Source organism: Perna viridis, chromosome 9 (genome assembly GCF_037379345.1).
Source record: "Perna viridis isolate PV_CMFRI_1.1 ecotype Kerala chromosome 9, ASM3737934v1, whole genome shotgun sequence".
In the NCBI taxonomy this organism is placed as follows: domain Eukaryota; kingdom Metazoa; phylum Mollusca; class Bivalvia; order Mytilida; family Mytilidae; genus Perna; species Perna viridis.
Window position 1 is genome coordinate 21,425,615 of NC_142453.1, and position 17,218 is coordinate 21,442,832.

The following is a 17,218-nucleotide window of genomic DNA, read 5'->3' on the forward strand; positions in this document are numbered from 1 at the left end:
TTCAAGTTGTTATAAGTGCATTCAAATTTTACCAAAAAAATGAAATGATTTATTATAAAAACATACGTGAAAGCTGATAAAAAAACATACCACTTTTAAACTTCATTAGAAGACATGTCTCCGAAGCCAGAAGAACATTCGTTTATTAGATTCGACTATTCAGAAAACTGATAAAACAAATTGAATTTTAGGCAATAAAACAATCACTTTGAAATTACGTTACGACGGAAATTAGTCGAATAAATGCATCAGAAAATAAGCTTTTGTGAGAAAAGACAATTACGGTACTTGGTTATATTATTACTGCATAAAACATAATGGATTGACACAATACGCGACAACGTCTGATTAAGATTTCACAGCATTGCATAATGAGATTAAGGTTGGAAATATTAAAAAGATAAATGTAGATTTTGTATGTTGAACGTTGAAAAACGGTTGCGGCGATAAGTTACTTGAAATGCATAATTATGTTTGATTATGTTTTTGTTATATTCTTGTTTCCTTCTTGTTTATCTTGTTTTTGTCTTCTCGACTTTGTGTTTCCTTTAATCATTGTTAATTGAATATAATTTATCCATAAATAACCTCCTTTTACAAACCAAGAGAGTTCCTTATGCTTGTTTTGTACATATATGTGCTACTCGATTGTTTCTTAGTTATTTTTAGTTATCCATTATGCTATACATGAAAACGAGATATGCTTTTCACTGAGAAGAATCTTTGTACATCAGTATATCTGCATCACCTTACACTGTACGTGGATTTTCGACTAACGCCATTCTTACATAATTGCCGTCAATGATATATCTTTGACGTAATCCGAATACTACTGTCATGTACGAAATATTGTAAATACTAAGTATTAAAATTGACCTTGCTCGTACTCATGACCTTTTTTTGAAAGCTGAAATTTAGTACTGACGATGTTGTTTATACCACACATCACACATACTCCTTGGCTGTTTTACAACGGTTTAGTGGAGACACCGGTGTCGAAATGAAGACTTCTCAGTTTATTGCAATTTTAGTAGTTTAACAGTAGCAGTAACAACTTTCCATAATGTTGTTGTGTTTTGTCTTAAATTTGCAACAAAGTAAACAAAGTCGTCACTGTTGATTGTTAATTGCAATATCATATAATAAAAGAATTTCCATAATGCACGTTCCACTGAAACCGTAATCGTCGATTCTCGTTGGAAAATGTCTCTATGATGTACGTGTAAAATAAAACAATGTCACTGAAGAAGCTTGTCTGACTATTTGAGGCCTTTGTGATTTGATGAGTACACCAATAAATTCTAATCTTTATTTACATCTTGAGGAAGTTGTTTGTTATACAAACATGTCGATTAATATATTCTGCTTTCTCTTAATCAAGGATTTTGTTGCACATTACTGCCAGTTCATGTGTATTATAATGTTGTTTTTTTTTCTTATTTTGTCAAACATAGTTTATTAGTTAATTCTTTACACATTTGATTTCAAATTGAATATCGTTTATTTAAGTATTTGTCAGGTGTCGCATGCATTTTTCGTTAATTTTAGTAAAAATGAAAAGAAAAGAAAATGTATTTTATTTCATTAACTTTAAATATGCTCTACGACTTTGATGACGCACATGTAAGTGAACTGCATTCGCTAAAGGAATATATGATGAGTATTCTGAATGCATTGACCGACTTAAAATTATGTAATTTTCTCATTTCCTGGGTACAGATAAAACGTACTTCAATGATTTGACGTAGAGGGACTTTACGACAAGAACATATTTAAAGCTCGTCTTGACATCAAACAATATGATAATGAGAAAATTGAATAGAGACTAAATCCTGTCTTGATTCATCCTTTGCATTATAATGTCAATCAATGTCATTTATTCCCATGCGTTAGACTCTAATTAAATCTTGTATATCTTCTATAAATTCGGTCAGCTGGATGTACGTTTTTATATGTTCTCTTTGACTATAAATTGTTATGTGGGTAGAATAATATGAATCGACAATCCCTGCATTACGCATGTAAAGTTATATATTTGTTCATTAATCATATATTAGAATTATTAATTGCTTATGGATAATATACTTTGACTTGACTCTGAAATTTTGATACAAAAATGAAACTCATGTTGATATTGCATATTTGGGTATGCTGTACATATGTATCAAGGGGCATTCTCTCATCATTATCATCATTAGAACCAAACAAAAGAAAGATATTAGATAAAAAATAAAAACAAACAAACCAACAAAAACAAAATCAAAACAAAAAACAAGAGGTCCTCATAAATAAAAAAAATTGGAAGCCAAAATCTAGCAACGATAGAACTTCTATGTATAACACAAGGAATGAGGCGATCGGTGTTTTGTATTTCGAAATAATGCAAATATCGGTAATCAATCTAATATACGTATTGACTGGGTATTCGGGAAATAGCAAGTTTATTGTTCCCCAAGACTGTGACTATTGCCCGAGGCTATGCAATAGTCACAGTCTTGGGGAATAATAAACTTGCTATTTCCAGAATACCCAGTCTATAAGTATTTCATTATACCTGTAATACATTTACTCCATATCCCTCCATTGTTCATAGTTGAATGATCATCTCAAAATGATAATCCAGAAAACGTTTTTTTACGATATTTTCAATTTGAATGTCACTGACATTTTCCCCTCACCATCCCAAAATATTCAAAACCAAGAAAACCATGCATCGTTTGGCAATATTTTAATCTGAATGTTGTCTCATTGACCTTTTCACCAGTAAGTCATAGGAGTTTGAATTTGCAGAAAGTAGCCTTCAACATCAATTAAATGGTGTCTGTAAGATAAAGAAAAGCAACAATGTACACATTTGAATATTGTCTCGCAAACATTCAATTTCATTTGTGTTAAAGTGCAAGACTTGTTGAAGAGGGCGTCATTATGCAGTATTGAGTAAAATAAAAACAGAGTTAACAATATTATTGAATAACAATCAAGTGTAACAAAATTTGTTTTTAAAGTTATAACCAGTTAGTTTTGAACATAGAAATTAACTGTCGAGTTTTCATTAAGAAAGGGTGAAGTCCGAGCGTTACGAATAAATATAAAACTTTTGTCCAATCCGGTGACGGAACTAAACATCCGCGAAAGCGGTTGACATTGCCGGTCGATAGTCTGAAAACTATTGACTGCTCAGTTGTCAAACACTGAAAAAGGAGAAAAATTGCAATTTTACAGTAGAAAATTTTGTATTGATGTTTATATACTGAGGTATAATAAATGATATTATCTGGACCAAACAAGTCAAACAAATTTGGAAATTGCTATTCAGATTCAATCAGTACCAAATTATTAAATATCCCTTTATGTAGCAAACTAACCAAAACTTTTACAGTTTATGTTTTGGAGAGGGCGGTGGGTATAATTATTTGTAAGTATTCATAAGAGTCAGTCAAAAAGGGGGAAATCAGAAACATGCTGGTCAAAAACCTACCGATATCACAATATAATTTCATTTAAGGATGCTTTCTTTGTTTGAAAAGACTAATATTTGATCTCTGCATCACTAGATTTGTTCACAATTTTTTAATAGAATATTAGACAAATGAGGTTTTTGACAGAATTATCTGCCCTTCATTTTCAATATATTTCAATGAAATTATAACTCAATGCACCAACATGATATCGAATATCTTGTCTTTTTTTCCTTGTTTCTGATGATGCAAATAGTGAAATCGAACTTTCAAAATAGTGTTTTTTTCATACCATGTTTCACCAACTGCCTCAATCTTACAGAGACTGACACTTTATTATTAATCCAACATGATTTCAATTTAATTCTTGTGTTTGTGATTCTTTATTTCTCAAATACACTTAAACCTGTCTAAATTGAACCTTGAATAATCCAAATCCTATCTACACCAAACCCTAAAAAAATCCAATATCCTGTTTATACCAAACCCTGGTAAATCCAAAATCCTGTGTACACCAAACACTGAAAAATCCAAAATCCTGTCTACACCGAATCTCCTATTATACTTCTATTATCAGTTAGAATATATTTTTGAATTTTGGTAAACCAAACACTTGTCTAAACCATACACCTGTCTAAACCGAACATCTGTCTAAACCGAACTGATTTTAATATCAAACCGGGGTTCAGTTTAGACAGGTTCACTTTATTTATATTTTATTATATCTTTTTATTAATTATGGTTGTTGATCTTATCCTCCTCTTTTTACCTTTTGCAATTCGCTAAACGACAAAGTAAAGCATATCATTACAAATTCATTTTTATCCCAATCATGATTATACAAATTTATAACTTGACCTCCTGTGTTTACATTTGATTACGTCTGACTTACCCTGATTGATTTAACCTGTAGGTACCTGCACTATACTTGTAGCAATATATGTTTTCAATATTTCAAGTCAAGTCGCGTATTCCATATGATTTTTTTTTTTTTTTTTGGTTTATTTATATCTACCGAAGACATACAAAATATGAAAGCATGAACGTATTTTCAGAAAAGTAAGTCAGATCATTCAGATTACAGATGCGAAAAGATGATGCACCTTTTAGTAAATTTCTGGTAAAATACCGATGTTGATTTAAAGTGATATCTATAGTGATTAAATCAGATAAAATTCAACCCACACTTTCGTTTGCCATGTTGCATGGTGATACTAGATATATACTTTCACATAGGAAAAATGCAATTCTGATAATAAAATTGCAAATGATAAATAACGCTGTATCTTGTTATGTAATCTGCCCCCATACCATACCAGACATGAGAGATTATACTCATGATTAGTCTATATATCATTCATGCCTTCATGTTTTATCATTGGTGGAAAGCGTTCACATTCGCAAGCAACTTGAAAGTGAAGCAACTGCCAACTTCGTGTTTTGAACTCATTTTCTTTGATGCATTTATCAATATATCAATTTCTGTTAGATCGATTATTTCAAATGTCAAAAGGGCGTAGAAATATTTTTTTTTCGTAATCAGCCTTTCAAATCTTGGTTTAAATCACATGGTGATATTTTAATTAGTGAGAATAATATTATTAATTAATTTCAAACAAGACTGATTGCGTCAGTGCCACTGAGTAAGCACATGTATTTATTCACAATTAGAATAAAATGTCAGTATTTTGTTTCGTAGCTTCGTAGCAATGATATAAGTAATAAAGTGTCTACTTTTAAATTCATGTTAGTTATCTAAGCTCTCACTATAAATACATTATTGTCCTATGAATTGAAAATTAAACTTGTCCATTTTGAAAGTGTATGATATTCCCACTGCAACAGAACGAAACCAGAGAGTAAAAGCAATGACATTTACATGTTTATTAAACCTTCAATATAACGAGAATTTAATATAACCACTTTGACATCAGTAAACTGTTGAAATGATGTAACTTTTATAAATGTGCAAATGTTGTTTTCCCTTGAGAATGTGGTCTAATAACATTATTTTCTTGTCAAAACATAATTGTTGGTTTATAATCAATTGCAGAGAAGAGCCAGAAGTATACTGTCACATATAAAATTTCTCTTTGTTTAAATGCAAAAATCACATTTTTCGAACACAAATATAAGTTATTTTTTGATTGAATTTGTCACAAAAAGTACCAAAAAAATCTGAATTTTTATAGTTTATTTTGAAACAAAATTGTTTGACTGAAGTGTATGAATATTGGCTAATTAATTACCAAGAAAAAGTTACGACGTTACAGATGTACAATATGTCTCACTGAATGTATGACTTGATATACCAAACTCTCTAACATTTTCAAACATGGTATTGTAGAACCTCGTCAAACTACAAAAAGTACATTAAAACAATTTTCTTTATAATAGTAAAACTTTGAAATAATTTGCGAAGTATTTTATTGACGATTTTTTAAAAGTTTGATTTCAAATAGAAAGAGTAATCAAGGGAATCAAGATTCTAGCGGAAATCAAAAGAATGTAATCCATGCAGGGACAAAGATCAGATGTTGGAAACAGACATACACAACAAAGAACATAAAATAACCAAAATAATACATACAAAGTAACAAAAATTAGACTCGTACTCAACTAAAAACTGGGAGCATGTGCCAAGTGCACCAGTAGGGTAAGCGTCCTCTGATTTTCTAGAAACACTTGCTAAGTGGATTATAAAAAGTCAGTCCAGGGTCGACGAAAGACAAAGGGAAACTATGACACGTTTTACAAATCCGTTTTCATCGTGTGTATGGAGACACTGTTACGATCCAAAATGACAACCATAAAATTCTTGTAGTAACTACTTCAATCCTGTAACAACATAGCCACGTTCCAGAAGCCTTATTGTAAGAAGACTAGCGCTATACAAACCGTCTTCGTAGTTACGGCAAGCTCTGGCATAATGTATAACTCCATTTGTAGGCGCTAAAGGGATGTTACCATAGATGAAAGGAAAGTAGACATTACAGAATGAACAGTTATCGTGTTTGTCGTATAGTTTGGTCAATGGTTTTCCTTTACCATCAATCTCTAAGTGTAGGTCAAGACATGAGGCTGACTTCACAGTGTCTGTAGTATCCTTTATCTCAAGTTCTTTGGTGTAGATGCGATGTATCAAATCCTCGAAAGTGGGATTGTTTAACAATAATACGTCATCTATATAGCGGAAACTGAGATTAAAGGATCTAGAAAAGCGATGTTCCTTCTCATGGATCTGATCAACCATAAAGTCAGCATCATAGGAGTTAAGGAATAGGTCAGCAAGTAGAGGAGCACAATTTGTTCCCATTAAATTGTCAACCGTTTGTAAGAAAAGTGCATCCACCACGCTGAACGAATATGCTGTTGATAAATATATCGAGCATTTTGAAAACATCTTTGGTGTATTTGGGAGATGATTTGGAACTATTTTTTACAAAGTATGAGGAACCTCTACTAGGAACTTCATATTTGTATCTAGGTGTATGGTCTTTTTTGGAGTACCAACGATGTTTAATTTTTTTGAGCCGGAATTTTAACTGTATAGATCTATAAAGAGTTGAAAAACCATAGGTTTTTATCCTTTTGTATTCTAAAACGCTCCCGAAGGGAGCGTACATGACTGTATTATCAACTGGATCATGTATACCTATGGACAGAAAAGGCATAAATATCCGGTTTGTGCATGTAAATTCAGGAACTAAAAACAGTATAATGGCAGCTTCATTTTCGTACACTTCGACAAATGTGATTGAGAACTGAACCAGTCTCAGTAGCGTTTTTGATTAAGTTCAAAACATATCATATTTTTTCCAAGATATGGATTCTCAAAACAGTCACCAGAAGGCGCTCCAATGTTTACCAAAATACCATTACCCATAATTCCGTACTATTGCCAAAACGACCCAAAGACATTTCGGACCACGACAATCGAACCAATAACCGTGACTTGCGCAATATCGTATATCCGTTTTTGAGTTCGTTCATAAACATGGTGTTTGTGCTAAAGGAAGAACTGCGAGGTTACCTTCACAAATAATGCAAACAAATAAAATCATTTAAGAAATAAAATCAAAACACCTGCTTATGGTTTAAACAATTCGGGGATGTGCACGAGCTTTACAGAAACCAATGCGCATTCTCAATTAGTCGTCTGCCCTCGCTAAAACTGTTTGAAGTGTGTGGCTGTATATTTTGGTAAGAGCAATTTGTTAAGTTTCGAATTAGCTTTTGTGTGGAAAAAATGTCATCAAAAGTTCCGTCGAGCTTTATTTCACCTTCTAAAACATGGAGCTCTCGTTAAAAACAAAATCTTATGCTGATATTATAAGAAATGGTACTATGGCTGATTATACTTATTTTTCAAGTAAGCCTAAAGAGAATGGTCGAAATTTAAATATCACCGCCAATAAATTTCTAGTTTACCATGATTACATTCATTGTGATACAGAATTCCCAGTGTCAAACTCCCAGGTTGTAAATGAAAGTACATTGTCCACATTTGGCCATGGTCAGTATACTTCAGAACCCATACTATCTCCTTGTACTTTTCACCAAGATTTTACTATAGAGAATCTTCCTTCCTCTGTGTACACTTCTCATAACATCACTGACCCAAAGAAGAAAACAACCAGGAACATGAGCTCTGAAAATGTAAATAAATTAGTATTAAAAACCCAGAAAGGTTCTTTGAAATAATGTTTCTTCGGGAGCGTTAAAAGGTTTCACCTTCCTCATATTAATAATCTTGAATTGAGGACTTCGAGAAGATCTTTCGACTTTTTCAGGATCCACATTAAATTTATACCACTGCGGGAGTTACAAGTTTCATGGTAGGACTGGAGACCCTCTTTGACAGCTGTGAGTAATACAGTTAAAAGTTTTGAAAGATATCTGGTGTCATACATTGCAGATCCAGCTATCTAGCGTTGTTTGTGTGGATTGGGAAAGTAATGGGAAATTAAAGAGTGACCGAATACTTATAGAACGTTTCTGAACATAGATGTTATCTGTACTCCATTTTAATTAATACGTTATTTTGCGATGTATTATGGATGTTCATAGGTGTAAATGCAAAATTTCTAAAACTAAGTCGCATGATACACAAGAAAATATTTAATATGGGAAATTCATGGGGAAAATCATGTGAAATAATTTTGCCTATGTATATCACAATGTAAATGCAATTATTTTACTGTAGTAATCTATTTTTGTCTTTTAATTCTATTCTGTTTCCAAGAATGTATGCTTTGGACATTCAAAAGTAACTTTATCCCCACATGCTTATAAACTATGATTTGTGCCTTTCCTATATATTAAAGTATACGAAACATTCCACTTCAGAGCCATCGATAGCGTTATAAAATTTTGAATTATTCATATGTTTTGACGATTTCAATTTCAGATAAAGAGAAATTATCTGTGATTTCTGTCCCAAAAGATAACTTAAGAAGTGTTTCTTATGTTTAAAAAGGACATTTCGTATAACCTGTTCAAAATTAAAATACATTATTTCTAATTTATATGCTATTATTCCCAGTCCAATTAAGAATTAATTCTTACTCAAAATGTTTTTTGATTTTGTATATAATCATCAATTTTCTTACACTACCAGTGCATCTGATCCATGCTCCCAGTTTTTAGTGGAGTTCGAGTTGCTCATTTGCTTCTGTTACTTTGTATGTATGATTTTAATTACTTTATGTTCTTTGTTGTGTATGTCTGTTTTCCATGTATGATCTTTGGATTACATTATTTTGATTACCGCTATAATCTTGGTTTCCTTGATTATTCTTGTATCTTGGACTCAGACCAAACCAGATAATACGAAATAACCTTGAATGTTGAATTAAATTTAAATTTTTATACATCGCGTATTCAATTTGTGATCATTCGGCCTGTACATGAACTAATATTTGAAGGATATATGCGTATGACTCACAAACGTGCCCGTTTCCACAAACATGTCCAATTTCACAAAAGTGTCTGATAATACGTTATATTTCCATAAATATCAGCTTCATTGTTGTGTAAATCAAGCTACATGTAAACAACGTTAAGTGTTAAGACGGCCGATTTTAGTCAAATCAGGCGTAGATAGACTTAACTAGAGAGAGTCTAAAGTTCCAAGCTCCACGTAACGGTATACGTTCGATTCCTCTCTTACTAAAAAAAAATTGAAATTAGACCGCAGCACATTGTAATTACTTCACTTTGGCAGGTGTGGACACTATTTCAGTTTTTGACGCATTATAACACATATTTATAGCTCGTTATGGACACAGTAACTGGACTCGTATAAACAAGATAAATATGAATCATGCATTTTTTTTTTGGGGGGGGGTTACTCAGTGGGAATATCGTCTCTCTAAGCTCCAAAGAATTCACAAGACGAACCATGGAGTGTACATTATAGTTATGATATAAAAGCAGCCTTGAGGAATGGTCGTTTGTAATGCTAAGTTATGACTTTTCAGACTGATATCTAAGCACGAAATTTAACGATTTAGTCGTGATGTTTCTTTACATGGTTTTCAGATTCAATTACCAATTCAATGCTTTAAATGATATTGCGTAGATGTGATCGATGAAACCACAGAGACTATTCACGATTTCTAACCAAAAACAAAATAGCAAATTATAAAAATATAAAGACAAAAAGTAATATCGTTTGGTGATTGCACAAAATAACAAGAAAAGTACCAAGCATATAATATTTCAAATTTCAATATACAGTACACGTGCTTCAACGAGTAACCTTTCATCAGCTGCATTAAAATCAAATACAAAGGAAGACGAGAAATGACACATAACTTTACCAAAACCTTTTACAATTGTTTTGTAATACGTATAAATTCAATGTACGAGTAGAAAAAGTATATGTATAAAAACATTTATATATTATGAATAATGAGCAAATAATTTTCTTATAATGTTTCAACCAGTGAAACTTCCAATTTTCTACAAATTCCGAGTCAAATATCTTGATGTATATATGTTGAGCACGTGCACATTAACGTTGACATCTTTGAATAGATGTTTCGTTATTTCACCGGGTTTCAAGAACATTATGAAATTCTGATCATGATCGGTAGGTTCTAAAGGTACGAATTGATTGTTTGTAATCATTTTAAAACATCCTACAATGTAAGATAAGTATTATTCTCAACCTTTTAAGCTGTATAAATGTCCTTACTGCTTTAGGGCTGAGGCATCAAAATTTATATTAATAGTTCATTTCTGTGGCTTACATAAATTTTTACATCAAAAATAAAGTATTGAATCAAAACCAGTTTCTTTTGGCATAAAGGTACAAGATATCGAGCACAACCAAGACTTCAAGTCATGTCTATTTTCTAGTAAAATAAGTTACTAGTAATCTAAAGGAAAATACTGACTTAACTTTGTTGTCATTCAGCTAACAGTTCAACGGAAAGGTATGCGTCTGCTACTTTTCTAGAATTACCCGATTAAGATGTATTGTAATTTATGATGAAATTTTAAGAATTTTGAATGTTTGACAAAGAACAAATGAATTCATTTATCTCAACTGCAGTTAAACTGCTGTCAAAAGTACGAATTGCTCATTCAGTTTAACACAATATGTAGTTAATTTCATAACTACATATGGAACTGAACATTTATTGAGAGCAAAATGCCTTTAGTGGATACAATTTGCTTCCTACAAACGACGTTTTAAAGTAGTATGGCGGAACAGAATAAAACATAAACATTTCGCTAATGTTGTTTGTCTACCCCGGACTTGACTTTTTATGAGCAACTCGGCGGGTTGCAGAGGACACTTACCCTACCTGTGCACCTGGTCTATGCTCCCAGTTTTTAGTGGAGTCCGAGTTGCTCATTTGCTTTTGTTACTTTGTATGTATAATTTTATTTACTTTATGTTCTTTGTTGTGTTTTCCTTGTCTGGTCTTTGTCCCTGGATTACATTATTTTGATTACCGCTATAACCTTGGTTCCCTTGATTACTCTTTGATTACTTACAATATGAAAGCTCTCGGGCTAACAACAGATATGTTTTAAGTCATATAATTAGTTCCGTATATCTGCCATGTGTTAAACAGATTATCCAATTAGGAATAAGATCAGGGTTTCACTTACTATAAAATATTAGCAATAAAAAACATAAAATTGTTTATTAAGCATACAAGTAACACAATGTTGGCAAATGCACCATATCGATCTTTTCAACTCGTATCAGCTTATCAACTAAAATACAAGTAAAATTAATATATGATTTGTGAGAGGTTTCATTCGCTCTTACTTATTCAGCGCTTTTGTATAGATAAGTTTTATTAGTTATTTACATGGAATACATTAAATATGTTATTATCATCAGCATTTTGACTTTCAGTTGGAAGATAGTCCTTAGTCTTTCTTTGCTTTTCAAGTTTTAACTATTGCTTTGGGCAAAGATTTGTACGAACATTTTTATTCTGCCTAATAATATAGCTCAAGATCAGAAATTATATTGTATATGTGCCAGGATGCATTTCTGGCATTTTTAACTTTATACTTCACATTTCTATGTGAACATTACATTTATATTTATAATCATTTCATTTCATTTAAAATAAATATAAGAATAATATTTCATTATTCTTAGAGCTGGTGAATACCTTTTACCGTGTTTGTGTATTGATACTTGAATTTGATCCTCAGGTAATGATCTGCTGATCAATTATATTGCAGTAATGAGCAGGTAATTTTGGACACATTCAGGTGTGGCAGTTGTAGATGAGTTATTGGAGGTGTGTTTGGTTTTGGAGTTCTGGTTTAGAGGTCTGAGCATTTTTCCATTGTTACTCTCCTCTCCGCTCATTTTCCTTTTCTGGTTTGAGTTGAGTTTTTGTCGTTGAAGTAGTCAGACATATTGTATATTGTACAAGTATATGAATATTTCTGAGATTGATTTTGAGGATATGGTACATTAATATTATACTAGTAGTATGTATTTTGATGTATAGATGGACAACCTGGTCTAATAGACAGGGTTGAACATTTAAACATCTAATAAAGTCTAAACAAAATGAACCTGATATCTTTACTACCCCTATTACTTATATAACCTTAGTTTTGAACAGTTAACGTCCCAAATTCAAATATTTAATGGGTATCATTTACGATATTAACACTACTGTTTCGGTATTATTGTCCGTTTGTTTTATCAAATTCCTAATTAATTTGTGACAGACGTGATAGTTTACTCCGTTTTTTTAATTAGTAACGTTTTGTTTAAGTGAACTTATGTTTATTGTTTAACTACAAATCACTATAAACTTTAAGTGTTATTCAGGTAATAATATGTCTTATCTCAGACTTCATAAAAGTCTCGAGTAATTACGTTACTAATAAAACACGTAGAATCCGACATTTTAATGCATGAGAGAAATGGTGAATACATGTAACGTACGGGGATAGGACATTCTGACGGGAACAACTGTAGCTATAAACCGACTTGGCTAAACAAAACCCTTACTACATAAATCAGAAATTTGTATTGTATACCAAATCATATTTTGAAGCATTTTTGAAGTCAGATTCAACCAAATTTGAATTTGAGTAAACTAAACGTATGTCTTAGCCAAACAAATGCTTAATTCTCTATAACGTGTTCGATTTCACTCTCTTTTCTATTCATTTGGATTAAAGCTCCTTTCTACGGAGACATATTTGAACCATTTCCGTAATATTGTTTTTTCTCTAGAATTTTAACAAGAGACAGACATATGTAAATACATGTAGTTGTATTTGATTATGTATTGCGGATGTTGTCCATCATTAAAGTAACTAATGATTTACATTTTTTTTTATAAATCGATTCTTTTAAAATATAATGGGGACGAGAAAATCAATTAGTGCTTTCGATGTGTTTTTATCGTCTGTTTGTAACGATGTAGGATATATTTTAAACAGTACAATATCTAATTCTAGCAGGAAACAAAAAACGATGTTTCTTGAACAATTATCTCATAAGAACGACTAGCACTAATATGTTTTTATTAATCGTTTCCACCATGACTAATTGTTTTTATTGATTCTTACTATATGTTTTGTTTTGTTTTGTTTTGTTTCGTGTTGTGTTTTTATTTATTTGTTTTAATTATTTTTGCTTTGTTTAAGATTTTAAGTTTTATTTTATCATGATCGGCTGAATTAAATTTAGATGATAAAAATAAATAAAACAAAAAAGGGAATCGCTCGCCTAGATAAAAATGTATAAAACAAAAGGGTAAATTGTTTGCCTTGAAGATCGAAAATAAAAGTTACTAAAATTGAAAAAAAATAGCCCTATTCTAAAAAGTGTTTAAAGAGTAATCAAGGGAACCAAGGTTATAGCGGTAATAAAAAAAATGTAATCCAGGGACAAAGACCCGACATGGAAAACCTATGATTATTAACATTTTGTTTGATATTCCAACTGTTCCATTCATCCTATTAGGTGTATACAATGTTTTTGATTGTGCTTTTGCATTGAGTGCATCAAAATAGAAGAATGCACATCAGATTTGTTTTCAAATACAAAAATACCAATCATATGACATTACAAATGCTTTATCGTGACCACGATTAACAAATACATTTTCGTACAATCTTGTACCCTTAGTAAATGCATAATGGATACTAAAGATAAAAGTGCATTTTCTGCTTCATCGCATTTGGCGCTCATGCAAACAGTTTAAGATATTTTATTAGAAAAACAGGTACTCACGCAGTTTATTACGTAATATGTGTATAGATTGGACTAATGATTAAACCGTTCAATGTTCAAAGTGGTTGATAATTAGATAAATGGGAATTTAATTATACTTCCACTACACTGTACAGACACGCAAAAGGTATATCCCACTGCAATGATAATGCTAATTAAGATTAAACAGTGCTGCAGAAAACAAATTATACATTCGACGTCCTTAAACCAATACTCAGGCATTTGAATAAGTACACTTTCATTATTTATTTAAAAACAACAAATCAGTTGCCAAGTATGTGCGTGCATTACTTGGCAAGGGAGCACTAAAAGTCTTTGCAGTTTTGTCATATAAACATTTTCATTTTGATGTTTTGATATTTGTAATAGTGGGAATATGCAATTAACCGTCCATCCTGTTTTTCTCCTTCTCTGTAATTTCCAACAAGATTGACCATTTTGTTGAAGAAGGATGGTTATTTTTAACTCCGTTAGTTTATATAATAAACACAATGTTATAATTACAAGATGTGAATCAAATTTAAAAAAAAAATACTAACAATTTAACATTAATACTCTTTGAATATGTTATGACGGCCAATTTGTGACCTATGTTCTGTGTCGTGTTTGTCAATTTTCCATGTCTGGCCTTTGTCCCTAGGATACATTCTTTCAATTCCCGCTAGAATCTTGGCTTACTTGATTATTCTTACATATGGATGTGCAAGTTCGTTTGACGTTCTGTACCTGTCGTAGATATTTTTAAAAACTGTCAAGGTTTAAATGTTGACTAAAATATATGGATTCCGTTAGACAAAAAAAAAAAGACTCCAAACGTTGTGAAAAACTTGGTGTCGTAAGTACAATTTGAGTAACATTGTCATCGATTATATTTGTAACAGTTATAACTACACCGATCCGAGATTTCACCATATACATTGTTGCGGAAATTCTGTCTCATTCGAAGTTTCTTGTTTTACTTGTTTTATTACTTTTTTCTATTCAAAACATAGACAAATCATTGTAAAATGATACTAGTAAAATTATTTCTTCTACTCTTTGAAACTTTGTTTACTTTACAAACATCGCGCAAATTAGTAACCACGAATATGTCCATTCGACACCACACTCAAAATAACGCAACTGTAAAAATCAAAGAGGTTACGGTAATATCATATTGACAACAATTGGGGGAGGTAAAGGCAGCACAACAAACTTATAACCAAATGTTCTAGCATAAAAAAGACACATTGTCACTGCAAGCTTGGAGAGCTTAACTGAAAGATACTCACAACAGTACAACTGTCTGTTAATATAGGTAGAATCAATTATACCAATTCTGATCTACCACAGTTTACATGTACTTCCATCTACGCAATGTAGGTACATGTAGTTTGAAATTAATATGATCAACAGACAACGGAACGACATTAATTAATAATAAATAAACTGTTATTGCCAGTGAAGTAATAAGCAAATTGGTAAAAGAAAGCAGTGGCGTCGCTTCTGATTAAAGCTGATGGTTTTAACACTCTAAGTACTTGCCGCACCATGTTACAAATACTCTGCCAACCGTTCTTTTGTGTTGCAACCTAATTACGACAAAAGAAAATACAAATGTAATCATGATTAAGCCTGTATTTAAGAGTGGTTAGTCTTTAGAGATAAAGACGACTACAGACCTAAAAAGGAAATAAAATATACACGAAGAATGTAAAAGATATCACGAAGAAAATTAATTCAAATTCACGAACTTTGAATACGATAGTGCCTTGTCCGGTTGCATAAGTTTAAAATAAATAGGTGGATTATCATATTAGACTTGTGGAAAAACGTCAATTGTTTTATAAAGATAAAATTTATGAACATGTGTTTAACAGTTTTAAACATTAATCGTTTACACGTTTTAAAATTATAAATCAAGTTGCATCTAAAAAGCTTTTATGAAATGTATTACTAATCATAATATTTACTTTTTAAATCGACAACATTTAATGATGTTAGAAATAGGGAAGGGATAAAAGTTAGTTTTTTTTTATTGGCTGTGTTTCCTATTGATTTATCTTTGTTGCCAATCTGTTAATTATCTTGATTAATACAATCTAATGGTTTTATGTGTCGACAGATTTTCTTCAGAAGTACTGTTAGGGTGTTACGAGATATGGAATGTAAATGCAGCTACCAAACACCAACAAGTATATGTATTTTCTTTGACCGAATATACTTCCAGAACGATCTCTTATATTAAGAAATATAAAGGGGTTGTAGAGGATATTGTTTTGCTCTTTTTGTTTGTTTTGTTTCTTTTTTTTTATAAAGAGTACGGATGGAATGTGTATTTGTTTACAGTTGGTCTTATAGTAAGCATTGTTACTGACATATATGAAGATATTTGGTTGTCAGTTTAATCTGTTGATAGATACAAAACATACACAGGCCATGTTTGCTTGGAAAGAAAAGTTTTTGTTCAGTTTGTATAACTACATTCAATCATGTCTTAGCATAAGCAACTTACATGTAATTTCCAAACAGCTGCTTTAATAATCTGCCTTTATGTTCAAGCGTTGCATTTCTTCATAACAAAATAGTGCAATTACTAGTCGTTTCATTAGAACTTATACTGCATGCATAATTCGCAGTTACTATTAAATGTCATCTGAACTAAAATATTAAATCGGGGGAAGTTGCGCTTCATTTGATAGAATTCAATTAAATAAATATCAAATCTTTCCAAATGCAACTGTACATTTCATTTCAGCAGAAGTAATTTCCTTATAAATTACACTGAAATAGAAAAGTTGCGTAACATAATATAAATGAAACGTTTTTTGTTTCTTATATTTCATTTTATTTTATTTATTTTTTTTATATTTTTTCCAACAATCTTTTCAATATCATAACATGTACATATGATAAGTTATAACAATTATACTGAATACATGTAACAAAGTTTCAAACAGATCAATTTATCAATATGTGCTGACAAAATTATAGTTATTTCTTATTAAGATAATAACAAATAATGTTAAATGAAAAAGACGAA

The 17,218-nt window shown here is 31.3% G+C and overlaps 1 protein-coding gene across 3 annotated transcripts in view; it reads left to right on the forward strand.

The window, feature by feature from the left end:
• LOC148607304 (Na(+)/citrate cotransporter-like) overlaps nucleotides 1-17,218 on the forward strand; it is a 63,332-nt gene that overhangs the window by 23,886 nt on the left and 22,228 nt on the right. The gene's annotated exons all lie outside the window — the stretch shown is intronic.